We start from the raw sequence: 25,594 nt of genomic DNA on the forward strand, positions 1-25,594 counted from the left end.
TCAATGTTTCCCAAATACATCTCCAAATATTGGGGTACATCTGTTAATGGTCAAGGTTACATAAAATCCTTAAAAAAATTGGACTACGAATTCGAAACTAATTTGGGGGTTTAATCCACAAACCGAGTACTACCAAATCCACTTCGAATTTTCAACAACTCAGACCACCCCCTCAGCTACCTCCCCACAAAAGGTTCAACATTTTAAATATTTATAACTCTAATAACGTGCTAGGTATTAGGGACTTCATTTGAACTAAGCATATAATAATGTTTCACTCAAACAAAGATCTGATGTAAATAGTGAATTTTTCGACACACGCCTTCAGGAAAAATTTATAGAAAATTGGAAATATATTTTTGTCAAATATTATTCTTATAGTAAGAATGGAAATGAAAAAAATAATTTTTATGAAAAATATTTTTGTCTTTGACGTCCTCCTTCTGAAATAGTGCTTTTTCGAAGCATTTTGCATAAACTACATGAAGCACGACATTAACTCGAAAATCTATGAATTTTTGGCGTTGAGATGATATTTAGACTTTTGATGCATTCTGTGACCTATAGCAGAAATTGAAGATAAATTAAGTTTTAAGCCATACCTTAAAAAAATATAGGACCTCTTATATACATTAAATGCAAGGATTCCAAGGGATGCAAAAAGAAAAAAATTTGGGAATGGGTTACTAACCGCCTTTATTTAGGTTACTCTGCAATGTGCTATTCTACTTTCGTAAACTATTGGATTTTTCATGTGGTTTTTGGTGAGATGAAAAAACTGCAACCAAGTTCAAACTGCTGTCATTTCTAAGACATCAGTCCGACATCTGTTAAGATTATTCCAGTGACAGCTTATTATATTTTTTACAAGCGTACAAAAGCATTTTTGGTGAGAATTTTGCAGAAGAAATTTTAATCGTGATGGAATTCAAGCGTGTTAGTGTGACTTCTTTATATTTGGCTGGAAACCCCCATGTGGCTATCGTTAGAACACTCCAGCATTTAAATGTGAATAAATCTTTTGTGTCTCGTACCATCGTAGCGTAGCCCGACGACAAGAAAGTGGACGGAAGAAAACAGCAACGTTAGCAGAAATGTTTCGAAAAGTAAAGAAGCGAAAATGGCTCATTCGGCAAATATTGAAAAATGAGCTCGGGGTAAAGCGAATGAAATTCCAAAAAGTTCAAGGACTTACACCGCAACGGAAAGAAAATATACTCAAATGAGCTAAAGGCCGAAAGTGTTGAACTTCCGAATTTGGTATTTCCTGGTGAGAAAATATTCGTTGTCTAGCAGTTTGTAAACAAACAAAATGATCATGTTTACTTGCCAAAGAGGTCAGCTGAAAATGTGCACCTTCGTTTGGCCACCGAAAATTAAGCGCCGGCCATGGTGATGGTGTGGGCCGCCATAACAGCCGCTGGTCGCGAAAATATTCTGGAGGGTGTATTGAAGCCTTGGGCACGCAAACATTTTGGCCGCAGACCCTGGACTTTCCAACAGGACTCAGCTCCATCGCACTCAGCACGCGCAACTCAAGAATGGTTACAAAATGAGGTTCATTCGTTTCATATCCAGCGCACAATGGCCACAAAAATCTCCGGATATCAATCCGTTGGACTATTGTGTCTGGAGTATTTTGGAAAGTAAGGTTGCCACTAAACAAGTAAAAAACGCACCATTTCGAAGGAAATTCAAAATTTTCAAAGAAGTATTCCGAAAACTACAACTTAAATGAAACCCGTTAGATGGGGACTATACGAAGACATTGTAGTGCCCATGACGAACTTCAAATACAAAATTTGTTACAATTACGGTAAATAATGTCGCAAAAATTATGAAAATACCGAATATCTGGAGGTGTTGTTATATGGGGGCTATACGAAGACGTAGACCTGCACAGACAATTTTCTGCCTTAGGCTGCACTATCCATTACGAACTTCAAATACCAAATTTGAAACAATTCCGGCAAATAATTTCGCTAAAATCATCAAAATGTCAAATATGGGGAGGTACCGTTTTATGGGGGCTATACGAAGACATGGACCTGCACAGACCATTTTCTGTCATAGGCCAGTGCGAATTTCAAATACCAAATTTGAAATAATTCCGGTGAACAATGTCGCCAAAATCATCAAAATACCGAATATCGGGAGGCACCGTCATATGGAGGCTATAGGACGTTGATCTGCATACGATTTTTTTTTTTGGCATAAGTTATGGTACCCATTACGATCTTTTAATGTGAAATTTGTCGATTCCGGTGAATAATTTTGCTGAAATCGTGATATAATGGGAGATACCGTTATATGGGGGCTATAAGAAGACGTGTACCTGCACATAAATATAAAATTCCCCACTTCACCGGGAATGGGCCAAAATACCGCAGAACAATATTCGGCCAGCGTGTGACGGTTTCATTGGCAGTTTGAAGACCATAATTTGTGCCAAAGGTGACCAATTCCAACAAATCTAAATTTATTCTAAAATTTGATGCTATTTCCGACATTTTTTGCTTTCATTTAATACAATTAAAAAAAATTAAAAAATTATGGCATTTGACTTTGTTGCAGTTTCTTTTTTATCTCACTCTATATTGTGACTGAAACCTCACAAAAAAACTTTAAAACTGTCGATAAGGCTTTACCAAAACGTTGACCTATATAAACAGGTGGTGGAGGTTATAAAAATTTAAATTGATCAAACTTTCTATCAGCCAGATTGAAGAGCATTTTAAACTCCCCCATGAAATCTCTTCAAAATGAAGATTTAAGGAATAGAACGACATGATTTGCTTTTGTCATTAATTCTTCTTGCTCTGGACTCTGGACTGCATCAAATTCGATGTTTGTTGTTTTACACCATGCCCATGTTAGTTTGTTGCTGACAATTTTGGGGCGAAAACGAAATAAAGAAAACGAAAAATTGCACATGTCCACTACTGCCACCTTCAGATTGTCCTTAGACCAGAGTCAATAAATGTCTATTGTGATTTTCACAATCAAACGAGCGTTGACTCTTTCGTTTCTTTTTTACACAATAAACACACGCACACACTTACACATCGGCACATATATTTTTCATAAACAAAACTAAGAAAAATTCCAATTTAAAGGATAAACGACGTCGGTTGTCGTCGTAATGTTGCTTCAACGAGAAAAGGAATTTATTGGGAGGCAGAGAGAAATGTTGCTTTATTGAGAAATGAAATTTATTGAGAGAGACGAATCTCTTGAATTCGCCTTAATTTAGCAGAGGAAATTCTAATTGGAATATCATTCTCTGGCTGTTGTGATAACCGTTAATGATGCTCTCTGAATATGAGGCATAGACCAATAAGAGTGGAATGTTAGTTAACAGTGTTGGTTGCAAGAGAACGAGAGAGAGAGAGGGAGAAACAACCCTCTTCTTTGTGTTTCAATGAGGGGGAATTAGTAAGGCGAATTCAAATGGCCTGCTGCTCTTTGAAATGAATACGACAGGACCTGTGTTTGCTGTTTTCTTAGGCGATCCAAAGTAAGTTGAGAGAGGGAGGGGGTTTGATTTTGGACGAAGCTATAACTGGTCGTGAGCATTGTCCTGGCACATTATACTTTCAAATGTTTATAGAAACACGACACAACGACCGTGTGTGTGTCTGTGTGTGTACATCCGTCAGGCCAACCAGAACCAGCTGCAAAACAAAACCTAACAGTGTTTAAACATACGGCGAATCGTGTAAGCGAAACGATGTCATTTCCACTGAGTACGACCGCCAGCCAACAGAGCAAAAACGTTTAGTTGAAAGTAGACATTTCGGCTAAGTTGACGTGTTTTCACAGAACGTGCGGAAACGTTTTGTGTTGTGTTCTCATGGAAATTTTGTGTGTGAATTAGAATTTTTGACAAGTGGAAATATTTTTGGAAAAAATTTGAAAAAAAAAAAAAACAAAGGAAACCTGGCGAAAAAAAATGTTCGAAAAAATATATTTTTTAAAGAAAACAAAATCGAATTGAAAATCGTATTTAATATTGTGTGGCATCGTCTTTGGCTCGTCAAACAATTTCGGCACGCGAGTGTTAATACGGCATTAATATTGCATAGGGCATATATTGTTGTGGCATACTTTTGGGCGAGTGTTAGGAAGGCAAACACATTTCTGGGCAAAACCCTTAAATATTCAAAAGAAAATTAAATTTTAAAGTGTCAAAAAAGAATAAAGCGGAAAATAACAATTAAAAAAATAAATAAATAAATAAAAATTTATGGCCGTTAAACCCTAAACAAAAAAATCCAATAAATTTACACTTAAGCTTGTAGTTTATGGCCACAAATAAGAAAAGTGAAAACCCCACTAAACCAAACAAAAACAACGATTAACAGAGCGAGAAAAAATAAAATTCGAGGCGTTTGAATAACGAAAACCTCAACATAAAAAATATACAATCCTAACCAGCTCAAAAGGTATCCTTGGAGGAGTTAAAATAAGCAAAACCCCAAAAACCATAGCATACCATAAGGCGTATTTACTTTGTCTGTGAGTGTTTGTGAGTGAGCGCGGCTGTGTGCCGAAAACCGATTTGCAAAAACAACAACGCCGCCACAGCCACATGAAAAATCTTAACTAAATAGACCAATTTTTTCCTTTCTTGTGGTTTTTCGCTCTATATTTTCTCCTCTTCAAAGTACGTGAGCTAAAAGCAGGCAGGCAGCAAGCAAGCAAAGCGCCGAACATTGTTTGGTGTAAAAAGCAAACACACAGAAACATTGAGTAAGGACCTCAAATCAACAAGAAAGGATAACAAATGTTCGAGTACAGCAACAACAACAATAGCAACTAGAACAGCTTTCATTTCAAATCAAGTAAGATTATATGATGTCTTTATTTTTTCCATGGAATTTTTTGGCATTGCCAATGAAGAAGGTTTCTAATGAAACCGAAATTATTGTAGACTCTAGACATAGACCGCAAGATGCCGGGGAAATGAAGATAACGAAGAACATGAAGTGGCGGAAGGAAAAGGCAAGGGATGGGCGGGGGAAAATAAATGAATGTTGGAAAATACCATCAAATATTTTTATTTGCTTTCACACAAACCCCAGCTACAAACAAACATACTCTCAGAAAGACTCATACCAAGGATGGCAATGAATTTCATTCATATATTTTGCCAATGTAACTTTGTCTGTGTATGTGTGCGGTTTGATTATTATCCCAGATCCTTTATTAATGTTCTCACGAGAATTGTCTATGTAAAGTTCAACACCTTCGCTTTGAACTCACTAACCACACACACGCACACAGACGTTGGTATCCAAACCGCCACAGGAAAAAAACCGCAAGGTTGTTTGTCTTTAGTTCTAAATGGTTTCTAGTTCTTGGTACTGAATATAGTTTCTCTATTTAGCATTGGTAGTATTTTAAGTTTTAGCCAAGATTTATGGCCTTCTAACAAGTACCGAAAGGTGTTTTTAAATCGAAATGAAAATTGTATCATGTGGCACAGGACTTTTATTTTTAAATTTCCATACGGCACGGACGTATGACTGAGAATTGGAAGTTCAATATAAAATGTCTAGAATTTCAATAAAAAATGTTCATAGCGAAAATTAGAACTACAACTTCATAATTTATAATATTTATTTAATTTTGTTTTTTTTTTTTTAATCTCCCGTCAGGACAGGTGAATACATGAAATTGGTTATTAAAAAAAAAACTAAATAATTCTGAAACAATTGTCTAGCTTTTGTCTAGGACTAGGAATATCTCAAATGATCAAATTACTTGTACTTCGGTTGAAAAATTAAAAAGAACACAAATTTGCAAATAACTGCTAATTTTTATTTAAAATTAAGACAGAAATTTTTAAATACCGAACATGAGGGGTAAAGCTAAATGCAGGCTATACAAAAAAAAAAAAAAAAAAAAAAACACCTACCCGGATTATTTTATGGAAGAGGTGCGACATGGTCTTAAAACCTCCAATCGGCCTATATTATACTTTTTTGGCGGAAGAGTATTTGTCAAACTACAGTTCATTTAGTTGGCTGAAAAATTCAATATATCGAAAATCAGGAAAGCTGAAAATGAAGCTAGGAACCCTATTTTGTAACCATGTTAGGTGGCGCGTGCTGAGTGCGATGGTGCTGAGTCCCATTGGAATGTCCAAGGTCTGCGGCCAAAATTTTTGCGTGCCCAATGTTTTAATACACCCTCCACAATATTTTCGATTAATACGAGCGGATAGCGATCATCGGCTGTTATGGCGGCCCACCATGGCTAGCACTTGAGTTCTGGTGGCCAACCGAAGGTTCACATTTTAAGCTGACCTCTTTGGCAAGTACACATGATCATTTTGTTTGTTTACAAACTGCTGGACAACCAAATTCGGCAGTTCACCACTTTCGGCCATGCGAAGCAACTCTTTACCTTATTTGAATCTATTTTATTTCGGTTGCGGTTTAAGTTCTTGTACTTTTTGAAATTTCAAAGGCTTTACCCCGAACTCATTTTTCAATATTTGCCGAACGGAATATTGCTATATGTTCAGCTCACGAGCCATTTTTCGGCCACTGCGGCGCGGGTTTCGATCAAGTCTCTTATTTACTTTTCGAATCATTTCCTTGAAAATTCTCACCAAAATGCTTTTGTACTCTTGTGAACAATATAATAAGCTGTCACTGGAATAATTTTAACAGCTGTCGGACGAGTGGCTTAGCAGTCTGAAGTTGGTTGCAGTTTTTTCATCTCAACCTGTAAACAAATGGTAGAGGGTACATAATGCTGCTACATTTTCAATATTCCCATATTTTCTTGAAGGTATTAAATTAAAAATAATTGAAATTATAAAAGACCTATTTGCTATTGTCTATCCTAAATTTTCCCATTTTAATCTCATCACAATTATATTACAATTCGAAATTTTATAGACCACGGTTAACGGAAAATTGTGCGCTACCCTACTTTGAGTGCATAATAATCTTGATTGGGCCAAAATTGTGTAAAACCTCTAAATATTGGTCCCAACCCACCATTTAGTGGTACTGACTTTATGTAGTTCTACAGGTCACAATTATATTCAGAACCTCACGAAGTATTTCATTTAGTTAGGTTAAGGCCAGAATAGGAGCCTCTTGTTTTTGGAGATGTTCGCAAGTATTTAAGGGAAAAAAGGGAACAAACGCAGAAAATTTTCCATTTTTTCAGTTTCAAAGTTTTACATAGAGTTTGAATTTAGAACAGGGTAGAGGTCTACCATTTCGGATGTAAAATTGTACACATGTGCATAAGGTTATGTTAGTAAATGGGTCAACGTTTTCTTATAGCCCCCATGAAGCGGTACCTCCCTATATTCGGTGCATTTACGATTTTAAAGACATTTTTTGACCGGAATTATTTCAAATTTCGTATTTAAAGTTCGTAATAAATACTACAACCTATAACAAAAAATTGCGTATGCAGGTCCTCGTCTTTATATAACGATACCTACCTATGTTCGGTATATTGGCGGTATTATTTACCAGAATTGTTTCAAATTTCATAATTGAAGTTCGTAATGGGTACTACAGCCTATGACAACAAATTACTTATGAAGGAACACGACTTCGTATAACCTCCATGAGTGGTAATTTTCTACGGATTTTTATTTCTATTAATTTTTCAAGTTCCTTCAAAATGTATTAAAACTTCGGCAGGGTCAAATTTGGCCGCTATTTTACTAGTTTTTTTTTTTTTCATTCAAAATATTAAGGCTATTTATAAAACTGTAGGTTAATATATTATTAATCCTTCCATCCCAGATTTTTTATTCTACTTTCACAGAAAAAATCTAGTTGGCATGTAAGAACCCCATAGGATGTAAACCTTTTCGGTCCAAACTTTTGCATGAATTGTATTATGTACACTTAATGAATTGTGAAGATACAGTACATGGCTTTAATTGAAAACAAATAATTGTTACTGAGAATCGGATATAACTGTTCTGTAAAAATGCCTAATTAGAGTTTCTTCTAAAGGATTTAATTGAATATTTTTATAATAACGATTCGAACAAATTCGATTCGAAATAATTTAAATAATTTAGAAAAAAATAATTGAATATTTTTATAATAACGATTCGAACAAATTCGATTCGAAATAATTCAAATAATTTGGAAAAAATGGACTCCAGGGACGGTAATTTAAGAATCAATAACAAGTGGAATTATAACTGGAATTATTTTCTTAAAAAAATATATTGAATAAAGTCATTATTCTTACTGTCTCGTAAAAAACCTTTGCAATTTGAAGGGAATTTCTCCTTAAATTGGAATATTTTACTGAATTATACTATTCCTTGTACATCAATATTTTTTTAAGAAATGTCCTGCTTTTTTTGTAGAAAACTTGGATTAGAATATGAATTAATTGGCCTTGACTTGTTTTTACATCTTTCGTTTTCATATATATGGGTTTCATATTAAATCTCATATTTCCAAAGAAAAACATATCAGTATCACAAAGATTGACAAACACATATACTTATATACACCATGACATATATTTTATACTTTAGTTTTAATATTTGGCTGTGTGTATGTGTACAGGAGTATGCAAGGAACGTTATTTCCATGGAATTTTATTTATTTGGGTTTTTAATGAATAACATGAAATCTTTGAATTTTGAAAATCTCTTCCGTTACTCTTAGAATTTCGAAAAAAAAAAGAAAATTATGAATTTTAATTCTGGGTAATAGAATATGCAAAATTAAGAAAAATAAAAAAGAATGGTAATAAAGATTTTAAATATTTTAATTTCATCAAGGTTTAGAATGTGATTCTTGCAAGCAAAAATCATTTATTTCCTAAACATCTCGGCCAGTACCTCATAACCCAATTGAAACTTAACAAGTAAAAAAGCTGTAAGTTCGGCCGGGCCGAACTTTGTATACCCTCCACCATTTGGTACAAATTTGGCAATTTTCAAAAAAATAAAATCCGTTAAAAAAATCTTTTAAAAACTTAAAAACACCGAATGTAGCCTCAAATTAGGGTCCATACGACGACGTGGACCTGCATAAGCAACTTTGTCACAAGCCATTACAATATTCAAATGCGAAACTTGAAAAAGAAATATGTTTCTAATGTAGCTAAAATCATCAAAATTCCGAATATAGGGAGGTACCATGGGGGTTATAAAATGTGGACCTGCAGAGACAAATTTCTGGCATAGACTGTAGAATCCATTACGAACTTCAAATACAAAATTTGAAACAATTCCGGCGCATAATGTCGCTACAATCATCAAAATACCGAGTATCGGGAGGTACCGTCATATGGGGGCTATACGAAGACGTGGACCTGCACAGACAATTTTCCGTCATAGGATGTAGTATCCGTTACGAACTTTAAATGCGGAATTTGAAACAATTCCGTTAAAAAATGTCGCTAAAATCATGAAAATACCGAATATCGGGGGTACCGTTATATGGGGGCTATACGAAGACGTGGACCTACATGACCCATTTTCTGTCTCAAGCCGTAGTATCTATTACGAACTTCAAATACCAAATTTGAAATAATTCCGGTAAATAATGTCGCTAAAATCATCAAAATACCGAATATTGGTAGGTACCGTTATATGGGGGCTATACAAAGACGTGGACCATGGCCCATTTTCTGTTTTGTGCTGTAGTATCCATTACGAACTTCAAATACTAAATTTGAAACAATTCCGGTAAATAATGTCGCTAAAATCATCAAAATACCGAATATTGGGGGGAATACCGTTATATGGGGGCTATACGAAGACGTGGACCTGCACAGACATTTTTCTGGAATAGGCTGTAGGATCCATTACGAACTTCAAATACTAAATTTGAAACAATTCCGGTAACTAATGTCGCTAAAATCATCAAAATACCGAATATTGGGGGGAATACCGTTATATGGGGGCTATACGAAGACGTGGACCTGCACAGACATTTTTCTGGAATAGGCTGTAGGATCCATTACGAACTTCAAAAACAAAATTTGAAATAGTTCCGGTGAATAATGACGCTAAAATCATCAAAATACCGAATATCGGGGGGTACTGTTATATGGGGGCTATACGAAGTCGTGGACCTGCACGGACAATTTTCTGTCTTTGGCTGTAGTATACATTACGAACTTCAAATACAAAATTTGAAACAATTCCGGTAAATAATGTCGCTAAAATCATCAAAATACCGAATATTGGGAGGTACCGTTATATGGGGGCTATATGAAGGCGTGAACCTACACGGTCCATTTTCTGTTTTATGCTGTAGTATCTATTATGAACTTCAAATACTAAATTTTAAACAATTCCGGTAAATAACGTCGCTAAAATCTTCAAAATACAGAATATCGGGGGGTATCGTTATATGGGGGTTATACGAAGACGTGGCCCTACATGGCCCATTTTCAATACCAAAAGTCCTGCAGACATAATACACATTTGAGTAACAATTTATCAACATACTTCATTTCATTCGGAAGCTAGAGTGATTTCCACAGACGGACAGACGGATATTTCTAAATCGACATAGAATTTTAAGCTGATAAAGAATATATATATACTTTGTGGGGTATAAAATGTGTATTTCAAGGTGTTGCAGACGGAATGACACCATACTATGGTGGAGGATATATAAATTAAGAAAAATAGAAAATAATGGTAATTACGGTTTAAGGTATTATAGTTTGGCATACAAAAATTTATTTCTTCCCTACACATCTCGGCCACTGCCGCATAACCCGATTGAAACTTAAAACCACAATAATTGAATTTAAGTATTTTAATTCCATTCTACTTGGGCTCAAATTTGTTACCCTAATTGCATTTCTAGTTGATGTTTTTTTTTTTGTTGCTGCTGCAATTTCAAAATTAAATTTAGTGTTTATGCCAACAGGCATGCCACAGCTAAAAAGCCCACATTTTTATGCAGCTATTCAACTTTCATTGAGCTAAAAACCCCCACACACTCGTCGACCATACTTCTTAAACCAAAAAAGCAATTTATCCTAAAGTGTAACAGCACATGTTTTTTTCCTCTGGGTTTTCTCTATTCAGAACGGAAGTTTCGTGCACCATTAACCACATGTTTTTCCTAAGTAATAGTCTTGTTTAAATATAAATTGTGGCATATTTTTAGGCCTACACTTTATGAAGCCTATTTTTAGGTGAAACAATTTATTTTCCAAAGAAATTGGGAAAGGCAAGTGAATAATAAAGTTGTATCAAAGTTAAAATTAGATTGGAATTACGCATTTCATCAATCGATTTATTTGTTATGGTAATTTCTGTCTACAAAATATTTATGTTACAATTAGTTAGTCAGTCAGTCAGTCCACTCCACTCACTTTGTCAATTTGATATATCGATCATGTTGACATTTTGTTGAAATGTTTGTTTGCTTGTTCGTTGGATGGCGCCCAAAAGTAAAAATAACATACTGAAAATCAATTAAATTTAATTGAGGCATTAGGTGGGCGCTTTTGGAAGGAAAATGTGGGAACTCAGGGAAATGTCAAGCAAAGGGGATTGACATTTCCCTGTAGGATTGATAAATAAAGAGGGTCATATATATTTTTTTTTTCAGTTTTGGGTCTGAGAGTAAATATTTTGGAAAAATTATAACTTCCTTTGCTTTTTTTTTAAAATATAAGATTCTGATGAAAAATTAACACCATGCGAAAAAATAAAATATTTCAATAATTACAGGAAAAATTCCGTAGATTATGAAAGTAAAGCTAAAAGTTGAAGATACGTGTATCGGTGCTTTAAAGGTTTTTATCACAGGGTAGCCTAAATAGATAAGTTGTACCTTCTTCCACATTCCACATGATATAAGGAAAAGTGATTCAAAAAGGGATATTTTTAGCCCCTTTTTTGAATATATGGTTCAAAATTTAATTGAAGCATTAGTTGGTCGCATTTGAAGGAAAATGTGACTACTAAAGGAAATGTGAAGCAAAGGTATCAGAATTAAATAGAGGCGCATATATTAACTTGCAGCTTTGGGTCTGAAAGTAAAATCTTTCAAGAATTTTAGTTCCCGTTGCTTTCTTTGAAAAAAAAAAAATATATATATATTTTTTGTTTTTAGAATGTTTACATGAAAAATTACACCGTGCTACAAAATTCAATTTTTCCAACAATAACTGGAAACTTTGAGCAGATTATGAGAGAAAATAGGTAGGACACGTGTATCGGCGTTTTAAAAGCAAAGGGGCCTATACAGATAGAAAAAGTCATACCTTCATCCACATTCAGATGAAAAATTACACTGTTCGACAATATTTACATTTTTTTTTTCAAAAATTACATGAAAAATCCAGCAGATAATGAAGAAATAAGTTCGAAAAATTGGTGTTTTAAAAGTTTACATAGCAAAATAACCTAAATAGAGGTGACAAGTTCCTCGCTCTACCACATTTTTTGAAATCTTCGGATGAAGATTCCTTGGAATCCATTGATTTTAGGTATATAGTGTCTTCGGCAAGATTGCTTGAAACTCCTTTTAAACAGGACCTTCTCAAACAAAATATTGTACAAACTTATTTGCCATAAAATGCTACTATAGGTCCTAGAAGACGTCAAGATTCTAAATCTTACCTAAACAGCAGGGATTCATATATACTGAAGATAAATTTTTGGGTCAAAGCCGTACTCTTGTCAATTTATGCAAATTTTTTTCTGGGATGGTGTTAAGGGCAAAAACAATTTTATCGAATTTACCAAAGAAAATAAATTTTGATTTCCACTGCACATCAAAACAAAAAAAAAAATAAATAAATAAATAAATAAAAATAATTGTATCAATGTGCCAATCGAAGAAAAATCTGCCAAGCGCCCTCACCATAAATAAAATCGGGGGGTATCTTTGTAGTAGGGCTGTTCCGAAAGGTTGATTTTTGTTGGTCACTTTTGGAAAAAGCGTTTATCTATCATAAGAACTGATAATTCTTAACATTATATTCATATGGGACCTTGTATAGGCTATACGAATATTAATGAGAAAAAATTACACCATTCCAAATGTGCTCTTTAAATTTTTGATTTTTTTTTAACTCTAACACCAATCACCCATATTTGAATAACTTAATAATTTATTTGTGATGTTGTTTTCCTTTGACACTCACTTTGGTATCGTTATACATAAACCAGCCCATTATTATCATATTAGCCCTTCCATCGACCCTAATTTCCACAAATAATTAGAAGATTTTTTCCCAGACATTATTATTGATTTTGTATTCTTGAATATAATATCCAATAAGCCTTCAATAACCTTTCACGCAGTTGACCCCAAATTATAGGCAACAAAAAAGGCCATAATAAAAACATGTGTGTCTTAAATCTCCGTATTTTTCTTTGTCAATCCTTTTTTTCCAACCTATTTTAAATAGTATCTCTTTATTATGATACTGTTGTTTTTTGTGGTCACATCTCAATAGCGTCTAGACAACAAAAATGTGTCATTCACTCATATCACTCACTCAATTCTCTGATTTCCCATCGTAGCTCTGTCTAAAGGTATACTATGTTTTATTATATGGCAATAATATAACATTTATATGTGCACACATATCTCTCACGTAGTATACATACGTATATATTATAGTATGAAACAATGGAATTGTTTCAAATTACAATGGTATCTCTCAACAAGCAGCCAACCAGCCAGCTAGCTGGCTATGCATGTGTTTGTGTTCACAGCAACCCATGGTACCGCGATATATCGGTCCACGTTCTGGTATAGTCCCCATATAACGGTACCTCTCGATATTCGGTATTTTGATGATTTATGCCACATTATTTAACGGATTTGTCTGAAAATTGGTATTTGTAGGTCATAACGGGTCCCTGTATGTGTGGCAAAACATAGCATGTATAGGTCCACGTTTTGGTATAGCCTTCATATAATGGTACCTCCCGATATTCGATATTTTGATTATTTTTGCCACAGTTTTTAACGGATTTGTCTAAAAATTGGTATTTGTTGGTCATAATGAGTTCCAGCTCCGGTGGCGAAACATTGCATGTATGGGTCCATGATTTGGTATAGCCCCCATATAACGGTACCTCCCGATATTCGGTATTTTGATGGTTTTTGCAACATTTTTTCACTGATTTGTGTAAAAATTGATATTTGTGAGTCATAATGGGTCCTAGTTCGTGTGGCGAAACATTGTATGTATAGGTTCACGTTTTGGTATAGTCCCCATATAAAAGTAGCTCCCAATATTCGGTATTTTGACTGATTTTTTCACGAATTTCACTGAAAATTTGGTAGTTGTTCGTGTGCCGAGTCATTGTAATTATAGGTCCACGTTTTGGTATAGCCCCCATATAACGGTACCTCCCGATATACGGTAATTTGATGATTTTTGCCCCTTTTTTCACGTATTTGTCTGAAAATTGGTATTTGTAGGTCATAATGGGTTCTAGCTCCGTTGGCGGAACCTTCCATGTGTAGGTCCACGATTTGATAGAGCCCCCATATAACGGTACCTCCCGATATTCGGCATTTTAATGGTTTTTGTTTCCTTTACCCTAAGGTGGAGGGTATTAAAAGTTTGGCCCGGCAGAACTTAATGTTTTTTTACTTGTTTTTTTGTTGGTGCTGCTGCCACAAGATTCATGATAGTTTAATCAAAGCCGTTTGGTGTTTTGGAGAACCTACATAAAATATGAAAATATTTAAGAATTTTCAAAAACATTTAAAATCATAATGAGTGTATGTTTTAAATTTTATAGCGAGCACAAGAGTTGTTTTAATAATCCTTAAAATATGCGAGCAGTTTAAAATTGTTGTACTTCACTGGCATATTTTCAGCCATTAACCGGTTAAATTATAATTTTGTCGGTAATTTTGTGTGTGTTTCAAAAAGTTGTCGTTGGCATAAAATAGGGGTTTGGGACTGTTGCCCCAATGAACATGTAACCTGTTAGCATAAAGTTTGACCTTAATGCATGCTCTAATTATTTAATAACCCATATTAGTATGCACTATGAGTAGGTGACTAGTTAAATTAAAGAGTTTTTTATATGGGAGTTATGTTAAACAATTTTTTTTTCGCTAAAACAAATTCTGAATTTATATTGGGTATTTCTTTACTCTAATTATATTCGTAATAATGGCGAAAATCCATTTATATTGAATTGGTTGGAAAATCGGTTTGAAATTATTAAAATAAGAAATAACAAACAATACCATCTAGAAATAGTGAACTTTGAATTCAAATTTCCTAATTTCGAATCCGGACTGAGCTCATAAAGAAAAAGAAGATAAATTTAATTTATTTTTATTTTTCCTACAAACAAGGCTCAATCGGCTCTGAATCTGGACAAAAAAGAAGATAATTTTTAATTTATTTTAAGTTTAATTACACGGTGCAAAAAAACCAAATAATTATAGGGGAAATTCAGCAGATTATGAAAGAAGAGGCAAAAATAGAAGACACATGTATCGAAGTTTTGATGGTTTACATGGCAATGTAACCTAAACAGAGGCGGAAAGTTCCCACCTTCTCCACATTTTTTTTTTATATTTTGATTTTGATTCCATAAAATCCCTTAATTTCACATATAACGTGTTTTTGGCAATATTTCTAATAAAAATACTTAGATTATTTTGGCAGAAAGTTTTAACCCTCCAGTGAGACAACAAAGGTCAAAATATATTATAAAATCATTTGCCATACAATTCTTCTACAGGTCTTAAAAGTCGTCAAATCTGTCTAAATCTTACCAAAAAAAATGCTAAAAATTCATGCGAGCTTATGCAAAATTCACCTACAGAACATAACTTTAGAAGGAAGATGCTAAAGAAAAAATTATTCGTCACCAAATTTTGCTATAAATTATCAAAGAAAATAAATCTCTATTACCATTATATGTATACCAAGAAAATACCTACAATAATGACAAAAAATATAAAATTGTTTTCTAATATTTTGATAAATTTTTCCTCGGACTTTTTTTTAGTTGACGTAATATACAATTTTGTTTTATTTATTTATGTTTACACAACATTTTACTATAAATTTCAGAATAAAATATATATCTATATACCATCGTTTTTAAGAAAATTTCTTTGGAAATGTATGTATTTAAAGTGAAAATTATTAATTTACCATTTTAATGCTAATTTAACACGTTTCCATTCCAAATAAAAATCTCCCTTTATACTTCATTTTTTGGGGAAAGTGTCGAAGGAAAAATTATTCTAGATCAAAATTCATAATGAGTCTCTGAACAAAAGAAATTTGAATATTCGATATCTACATGAAAAAATTTAACAAAATTTTTGTTAATAAGAAACCTCTTTTTTCATAGGAGGTTTACCTCAAAGGCCAAAATTATTTTGAATTAAATTCTAATAAAAGCCACCAGAGAAAGCCAATCTCTACTTCCATTACATATTAAATAAATATTTGCATCAATGTTTCAAAAAAAAAAAAAAAGGACAAAATATTTCCCAACTTTTTGATAAAAATTTCCTCGGCCTTTTTCCAAGTTGACGCCTGAAAATAACATAAAATTTTGTTTCACACAGAAAATGTCAAAAGATGAAATATTCCACAGAAAATGTCACTATAAATTTCAAATTAAGCCATATATCTAGGTGCAACCGTTTTTAAGAAAATTACATACGAAATTGTGAAAGTGAAAATTATTTGTCTGCTTTTTTAATGTTGATTCAACACGTTTCCATCCCAAGTTAAAATTTCCCATTATACTTCACTTTTTGGGAAAAGTGTTAAAGGAAAAATTATTCTAGATCAAGTTTCACTGGGAGTATCTGAACAAAAAAATTTGTATATTCTATTCTATTCTATTTTTTGTCTATTTTTTATTTCTGAACAATTTTTAACATTATCCCAATTTTGCTGCATTTTTTCTTATAATTTCACCATACTACAGGCAGCCAGGGTTGCGGAATATTCCAAGTGAGCTTGATAGTTCTACAGTGAGTAGAATATCTTTAAAATAATAACCATAAATTTAAAAAATGTCAACAATACAACAAATAAATTCCCTAATTTATTATTTAAATGTTCAACAAAACTTTTCACCCTAAAAGTATGCACCAATAAAATTTCTTTAATTTAGGCAACAACATTTAATAACTATCTTCCTCTTTTCAAGCTAAAATTCCTTTACATTTTTCTATCTTCCCATCTTAAATCCTTCCATTCCATTATCTTCCATTGCCATTTCGCTTAATTTATCTCAAAATAGAAATATATGTTTCTTTTTTATTTGGTTTGCCTCTTTTCTTGCCCCTTCCCCAAAAAAAGTATACTTTCGCTTTTAGTAATTACCATTTGGCCGTCGGGTATGCCACTAATTTCCCTTGACAAAGAAACTTATATTTTTCTGGCAAACAAAGATGCACACTTGTACACACACACACACAAATATGCTTCTCTCGAACACCGAAGAACAAAGGCACAATGACCCAGTTTTTTGTTAGTTCTTGTTTTTTTTCTCTGTTCTCTTCTGTAGTTGTAGTTTATTGAAAACTATTTTTCCCATCTTGAAACGTGGTTTAACTGACTTGGCACTACGTGTACGAAGGAAAATATTTCATGTAACTTTGCCACGAATTGGGTTTTGGAATACATATTTCAAAGTTAGTTCATTTTTGAGTTACACCTCTCCTGCTGCCATTGTGAATTCTCGTTCGTTTTTTTGTTTTTTTTATGTTGTTTGCTGCAAATGAATTTTAAGCAGGAAAAGGGGTAATAAATGGAAAGTTTTGAGGGAGAAGATTTTTTTGGGACTATGAGAAACAGGAAGAGGTTCCTTTCATATATATATGTAAGCAGGACCTCATCTCTCTCTCTCTCTCTCTCTTATCTTCTCGTTTTCAAGCTCTATGCTTATTTGCCCTAAATATTTACCAAATATGATTTAAAAATTTAAAGAGATTTCTAATCCCATTTTCTCCCGAATAATCCCAGTTTTTTTTTAACATTAACTCAAAAAACATAGTACGCATCAATGCTAATTAAAATAAACACATTATGTATTTTTCTTATTTTTTTACTGAAATTCTCTTAAATCAAATACGCAGCAAAGAACGAATAAATCTACAGAGACAGAAAAAAGCAGACACATTTATCAAAGGTATATCTTTATTTGGATTTTGTTGTCATTTTTGTTTGTTTTTGTTTTCTTTTTATCTGAAAATTTCTGTTTTTAAAATTAAGGCAGACAATTTTGTGTCATTCGAGTTTTTTTTTATTACAAGTTTCTTGGGAAAATGAATAAGAAAAATGTCCTGGAGGTCTTAACTTTGTTAATGTCAAATTAAAATAATTTCTTGAATTAAAAAAAAGAGAAAATACTATTTTTTCACTCCCTTATAAATTTGAGCATGAATTTAAAATATTGCACGCGATAGAGGGCATTATATCAGTATTGGAATGCCATAATTTTTAAATATATATTTTATATATAAATATTATGGCGTTCCAATACAGAATTAATTTTTTTGAATGAAAGCAAAAAATGTTGGAAGTAGCATCAAATTTTAGAACAAGTTTAGATTTGTTCGAATAGGCCCCCTTTGGCACCAATTATGGTCTTCAAACGGCCAATGAAACCGTCACAGGCTGCCCGAATGTTGCTCTGCGGTATTTTTTGGCCCATTCCCGGTGAAGCGCTTGCTTGAGCTGATCGTCTCTTTGGTATTTTTTAGTGTCAACCTTGCTTTCCAAAATACTCCAGACACAATAGTCCAATCCGGAGATTTTAGTGGCCATTGTGTGCTAGAAATGAAGCGAGGAACCACATTTTGTAACCATTTTTGGGTGGTGCGTGCTGAGTGTGTTGGAATGTCCAAGGTCTGCGGGCAAAATGTTTGCCTGCCCAAGGCTTTAATACACCCTCCAGAATATTTTCGCGATAATATTAGGAATTTATATTAGGAATTTAATTTCAATGGCTCATTTTTCAATATTTGCCGAATGGAATATTGCGATATGTTTAGCTCACGAGCCATTTTTCGTTTGGAGATGTATACCGGAATTTTGGTGTTTTATCCCCAATTTCCAATCAAATCCGCTGAAACTTTATGTTTCTGTTCGCCATTCGTGGTGTTTGGTGCCCCAAAAATTACTATTTAAAATAAATGTACATCAATCTATTGTATATATGCGATTTTACTTTCTTTGAGTGTTGTGTTTTTCATAGTCTTGGACCCCATGTCATAGTCTAGGACCAGAAGAAATGGTCCGATCTCTACCATTTCTATAATAGATCTTCCGTTGATGGCAGTATTGAGATGCGCCAAGTCTGAATGGAATCGGATGTTGGTTTCCCGTTTTATTGATCGGAGTTGACCGATATATACCATCTTCACAGCAGATCTTGTGTTAGTAGAAATAATACGGTGTGTGAAATATGAAGAGAACCGGGCGCATATTTGGGGTATTATAATCGTTTCGGTTATTCAAGATTTTGACCCTATGTGGAGGAGGTTCCAGAATAAGTTGTCCGATCTCTACCATCTCTATAATAGATCTTGTGTTGATAGAAATATTGAGTTGTGAATAGTCTGAATGCAATCGGATGGTAATTTCGTGTTTTATTAGTCTCATGAATATTAAAAACTTTGACCCTTTGCGGGGGAGGTACCAGAACGAGTGCTCCGATATATACCATCTTCACACTAGACCTTGGGTTAATAAAAAATTGTGACGTGTATAATTTAAAGGCAATCGGACTCTTACGTCATATTTTGTAAGATTTATAATTATTCAAAATTTTGACCCTTTGTGGGGGAGGTAATTGATGGGGTGGACCGATATTTTCATTTTCTTACCTAACCTAGCACTGATGCAAATATTAGAATTTGCAAAGTTGGAGAAAATCGGTGTATCCTTTTTCTCTTTCTGTGCAGGAAAATTTATATTTTTTTTGAACATTTCAACCTTTTGTACGGGAGGTACCAAAAGGAGTAGATCGATATTGCCCATCTACGAACTCGATCTAAGTTTGATAATAATATTATGATGTACCAAATCGGATATTTCCTTTAGAGGGGCCAAATTGGATACTCCCTTCAAGAGTTATCGTACCGCACCAGCCTGCCAGATTGGCGGGCGAAGAGACATCGCTAGATCGACTCCAAATGTCCTGAAACGGATTTGATCCAAAGATACCTATCTATCAAATTTCAAAGTTATATTCTAAAAGTTGTGAAATACATCTCACCAAAAGGGGTCAGGTATATGGTTAAATACGGCCAAAACGTGCCTCTTAAAAGAACAACGACTTTAAATCTAAAGGAGAAAGAAGGGTTTATATAGAGAGACAGAGAGAGAGTACAGTTAGCAGCGCGGTCTGCTTAGCCAAGAAAATTTGAAATGTATCAGAATATTGATGTTCAATTTTATCAAGACATGCCTTCAAAGGACCTTCAAATAAGCTTGGTGAAGGAAGTTTTAAAAAAAATATATTTTCTCTAGGAACTTCCAATCCAGATTTTTTTAAATTTTTTATAGGTCCTTGCAAGGCATAAATGTAGATTTTTTTTGAAAAATATATTTTATATCTAAACGATTTTCAAGGACCTTTAGAGCCATAAAACTGAATTTTTTTTAATAATTTCTTTTAAGATCCTTTAGAGTCACAAACGAGTATTTATTTAATTACATTTCCTTCCAGGCCATAAACGTGGATTTTGTAAAACAATTCTTTCATGGAACTTCTAGGCCATAAACGTGGATTTTATAAAAAAAAAAATCTTTCAAGGATCTTTTAGGCCATAAACGTGGATTTTATAAAAAAATTCTTTCAAGGATCTTTTAGGCCATAAACGTGGATTTTGTAAAAAAAATTCTTTCAAGGATCTTTTAGGCCATAAACGTGGATTTTATAAAAATAAATCTTTCGAGGATCTTTTAGGCCATAAACGTGGATTTTATAAAAAAAAAAAAATCTTTCAAGGATCTTTTAGGCCATAAACGTGGATTTTATAAAAAAATTCTTTCAAGGATCTTTTAGGCCATAAACGTGGATTTTGTAAAAAAAATTCTTTCAAGGATCTTTTAGGCCATAAACGTGGATTTTATAAAAATAAATCTTTCGAGGATCTTTTAGGCCATAAACGTGGATTTTATAAAAAAAAAATCTTTCAAGGATCTTTTAGGCCATAAACGTGGATTTTATAAAAAAAAAATCTTTCAAGGATCTTTTAGGCCATAAACGTGGATTTTATAAAAAAAAATCTTTCAAGGATCTTTTAGGCCATAAACGTGGATTTTATAAAAAAAAAAATCTTTCAAGGATCTTTTAGGCCATAAACGTGGATTTTATAAAAAAATTCTTTCAAGGAACTTTTAGGCCATAAACGTGGATTTTATAAAAAAAATCTTTCAAGGAACTTTTAGGCCATAAACGTGGATTTTATAAAAAAATTCTTTCAAGGATCTTTTAGGTCATAAACGTGGATTTTGTAAAAAAAATCTTTCAAGGATCTTCTTTGTGGCCTAAACGTTGTTTTTTTTTTTAAATAAAATTTTCAAGGACCTTCCTGAAAAAAATTTCAAGGACTCTTAAAGCGTTAAACCTGTAATTTTTAAATTACTTTTTTAAGGACCTTTAGAGCCATAATTGTTGATTTTTTAAATGAAATTTTCAAGGACTTTTAAAGTCACAAAAAATTGATTTTTTTAATAAATTTTTAAGAACATTCTAATACAACTTTTTTCAAGGATCTTAAGAACCAAAAACGTGTATTTTTTAAATAAAATGTTCAAGGGCTTTCCAAAAAAAAACCTTATCAAGGACCTTTGGAGCTATGAATTTTGATTTTTATTTTTTTTAAAGACCTTCCAAGCCATGAACCTTTTTTTTAAATATTTTTTTTGGGTTCCATCCAAGGACCTTCCAAGCTATCAATTTTGATTTTCAAATTACTTTTCCCCAAAAGGGTTAATTTTTTTTTAAATTCTTACCCCGGAACCTATTAAGGCCAACATCTGGACTCATTAGAAATTATTGAGGGGCCCTCCAAGACATAAATCTTAATTCTCTTTAGAAATTCATTTCCCGGGGATAAAGTATTCAGAAGAAACTCCTTGTGTGGATTTTCAAACAATTCAATTTAAAATGTGGTTCAAAATACCGAATATCGGGAGGTACCGTTACATGAGGGCTATTACATATCGCGGACCCATATAGCCCATTTTCGAACTTAACATGCCTTCATACAAAATACTGTTCTGTGTAAAAATTTTAGCTTTCTATCTAAATTCGTTTTGAACCTTACGTTATTACAACAAACGGACGGGCAGGTCTAAATCGTCCTAGAACTTTACGCTGATCAAAAATATATATACTTTGTTAGGTCTCAGATTGTTGTCTCATATGTTGATGAGTTACAAACAGATTGACGAACATGAAATAAAATTGATTTATTTAAAAAAATCCACTATAAACAAGTTAAAAAAACAGTAAGTTCGGCCGGGCCGAACTTTGAATACCCTCCACCATTTGGAACGAATTTGGAAATTTTCAAAAAATAAAGTCTTTAAAAAATGCTGTTAAAATTTTAAAAATACCGAATATGCTGTTATATTGGGGTATATACGACATGGACCTACATAGGCATGGTATGTCATAATCCATTGCCATATTCAAATTCGAAACTTAAAATGAACGCTGAATAATATAGCTAAAATCATCAAAATATCGTATATAGGGAGGTACCCTTATATCGGAGCTGTGAGAAGACCTGAACCAACATAGACCATTTTCTGTCACAGGCTGTAGCATCTATTACGAACTTCAAATACGACATCTCAAACAATTTCAGTGAGTATTGTACCTAAAATCGCCAAATACCGAATATAGGGAGGTACTGATATATGGCGCCTATACGAAGACCTGGACCTGTATAGACAATTTTCTGTCACAGACTGAAGTTCCCATTATGAACTCTAAATACGTAATTTGAAACAATTCTGGCGAATAATGTCGCTAAAATCATCAAAACACCGAATATTGGGAGGTACCGTTATATGAGGGCTATATGGAGACGTGGACCTGCAGAGACAATTTTCTGTCATAGACTGTAGTATCCATTACGAACTTCAAATACCAAATTTGAAACAATTCCGGTTAATAATGTCGCTAAAATCATCAAAATATCGAATATAGGGGGGGTGCCCTTATATGGGGGCTATACGAAGACGTGGACCTGCACAGATAATTTTCTGTCTTAGACTGTAGTATCCGTTTCGAACTTCAAATACCAAATTTGAAACAGTTTCGTGGAATAGTGTCGCCAAAATCATCAAATTACCGAATATCGGGAGATACCGTTATATGGGGGCTATATGAAAACGTGGACCTACATAGCCCATTTACGAACTTAACCTGCCTACTGGAATAATAAACATGTGTGCAAAATGTTAGCCTTCTATCTCAACTTGTTCGAAAGATAGCGACAGACATATGAACGTCGCTAAATCGACTTAGAATTTTACGCTGATCAAGAATATATATATATACTTTGTTGGGTCTGACGTGATTATTTCGAGGAGTTACAAACGGAATGACAAAGTTAATATACCCTCCATAGTATGGTGGAGGGTATAAAAATACTGACCTTATTTTGACCCCTCCCTTCACATATCCTTTACCCTTTAATCAATTTTCCTATTAATAGCTACAAGTGTTTTACGCAAATACCCAATGGCCATTTCTTAAGCAATTTTGAATAACTCAATGCACCTACTAGCCCACCCCTCCACCACCATACCTTTCTTCCTATAAAACCCACAAATTTATATCAATAGCCCAACTAAATAATATCTTTTATTTATTTACTTTTTTTTCCTGACACTCAGGATCCCTGGGGTGCATATGATTGTGTGGTTGGGTTTTGTGGACATGTGTGTGTGTCTCTTTTCAAACAGATATCAAGAAAAATTAAATTGTCTTTATTAATTCCTGCATACCCTCTCACACAGTTACAAACACACACACACACACTCAGTGTGACAAACACATAATATCTGTAACTGTGAGAAGATGTCTCAGTCTATGTCTTGAGGAGGTTTTTGTCTACCATCCAAAAGTTAAACAAAACTCACAGACGACGTATGTTTTTGACATTTTGTCATTTATAAATTGTGCTTTCTTGCCATGTTCGACTGTGTGTGTGTGTGTGTGAATCTAGAAGTGGCCTTAAGTTCCAGACTTCCTTCCATTTCTTTTGTAATATCCAAACAAATACACACATGTGTGTGTGTGTGTGCATACATATTATGCTTGATTTATTTTGTATGATATTTCTTTTTGATTCTTTTCATCTGGCCGATTTTGTGGAGAGAATAAAAGAGAAAGAAGAAATGCCTTGGATTCAACAATGATATAAATGTAGATTACCCACTCCCCCTACTCTTTCGATGGCTGGAGAGGAGGAGGGCTAGAGTAGGGTTTTGTTATGCAAGCTTAAGCCGGCAACACTTCAATTTGATGAAAAGCTGTTGCCAACTCTCCTCGATTTAAGGAAAGCGGATTAAGTTGTTAGCATTGATTGATTTTTGGTTCCTTGTTTTTGGACATCAAAGAGCCTTGTATTTCAGGGCCCCTTTTGTGGGGAAAATTTGTAATTTGCAAAGTGTTTGTTTAATCGATTGATGTTGTGACATGATGATGATCTATCTGGGCGTATCTTGTCCCACTCCCCTTCCCCGCTCGGTTCGTTAGGCGTTATTAACATAAGTCTATTAAATAGAATTTAAATAATTTGTTAGATATCTTGGCCGGTTCACATTTTGTGGGTTAGTGGGATTTGATTAAAAACTTGTTGAAAAATGGATAATGGTCTTAAAGTATTACAAGGGTTCAGGGCAGAAATCAAACACCAACACCCACCCACACATACACACACAAGTCTATAATTAACAATTCGGATTTGGCCATGGGCTATGTATGAGAATTAAATTACGTTTTTGTGGGATTTTTAAATCGCCCCCTTAAAGTATGCTTCAAAATTAATTAAATAATAAATGAATACAAAGCCTATTGTATGGTAAATATAAACAACTATGTTTACTACATAAATATTTTAAAAATTGATTAAAATTCAAATAAACATAAATATGTATGAGTGTGTGTGTCTAAAATCCTCAAATGGTTAAGACAACACAAACAATAAGGCCATAGAATTTGTTTAAGGAAATTTCCCAGAAAATCAGCCTAAATGTAGGCTATGAAACATTAAGGCGATTTAATGGCATTTAATGCTGTTCAATTAAAATATAACATCATATGAATTCTGAAAAGGATTAAGAGGGAATTGCAATAGGTCAAGGGGGAAAACGGGGTAAAACTTGAGGTGATTATCCACACACATTGATTTACTTCCATAAAAGCCATTTTTTTATACCCTCCAACGAATTTATTCACTGGAATTGATTCAAATTTGGTATTTAAAGTCCGAAATTGATACTACAGCTTAAGACAAAAAATTATCTGTACAGGTCCACCTTTTCGTGAAGCCCCCATATAACGGTACCTCCCGATATTCGGTATTTTAATGATTTTAGGGACATTTTTCACCAGAATTGTTTCAAATTT

At 33.6% G+C, this 25,594-nt stretch overlaps 1 protein-coding gene across 1 annotated transcript in view; it reads left to right on the top strand.

The window, feature by feature from the left end:
- The first annotated feature begins 3,605 nt into the window (after window positions 1–3,605).
- The window catches only part of LOC101899910 (protein sax-3), a 441,441-nt gene continuing 419,452 nt past the window's right edge, over window positions 3,606–25,594 (top strand). Inside the window, exon 1 of the mRNA XM_059132110.1 lies at window positions 3,606–4,844. The gene's annotated coding sequence lies outside the window, so the exon portion shown is untranslated. The remainder of the gene's footprint in view (window positions 4,845–25,594) is intronic.

Source organism: Musca domestica, unplaced genomic scaffold, assembly GCF_030504385.1.
Source record: "Musca domestica strain aabys unplaced genomic scaffold, Musca_domestica.polishedcontigs.V.1.1 1, whole genome shotgun sequence".
NCBI classification, from domain to species: Eukaryota; Metazoa; Arthropoda; class Insecta; order Diptera; family Muscidae; genus Musca; species Musca domestica.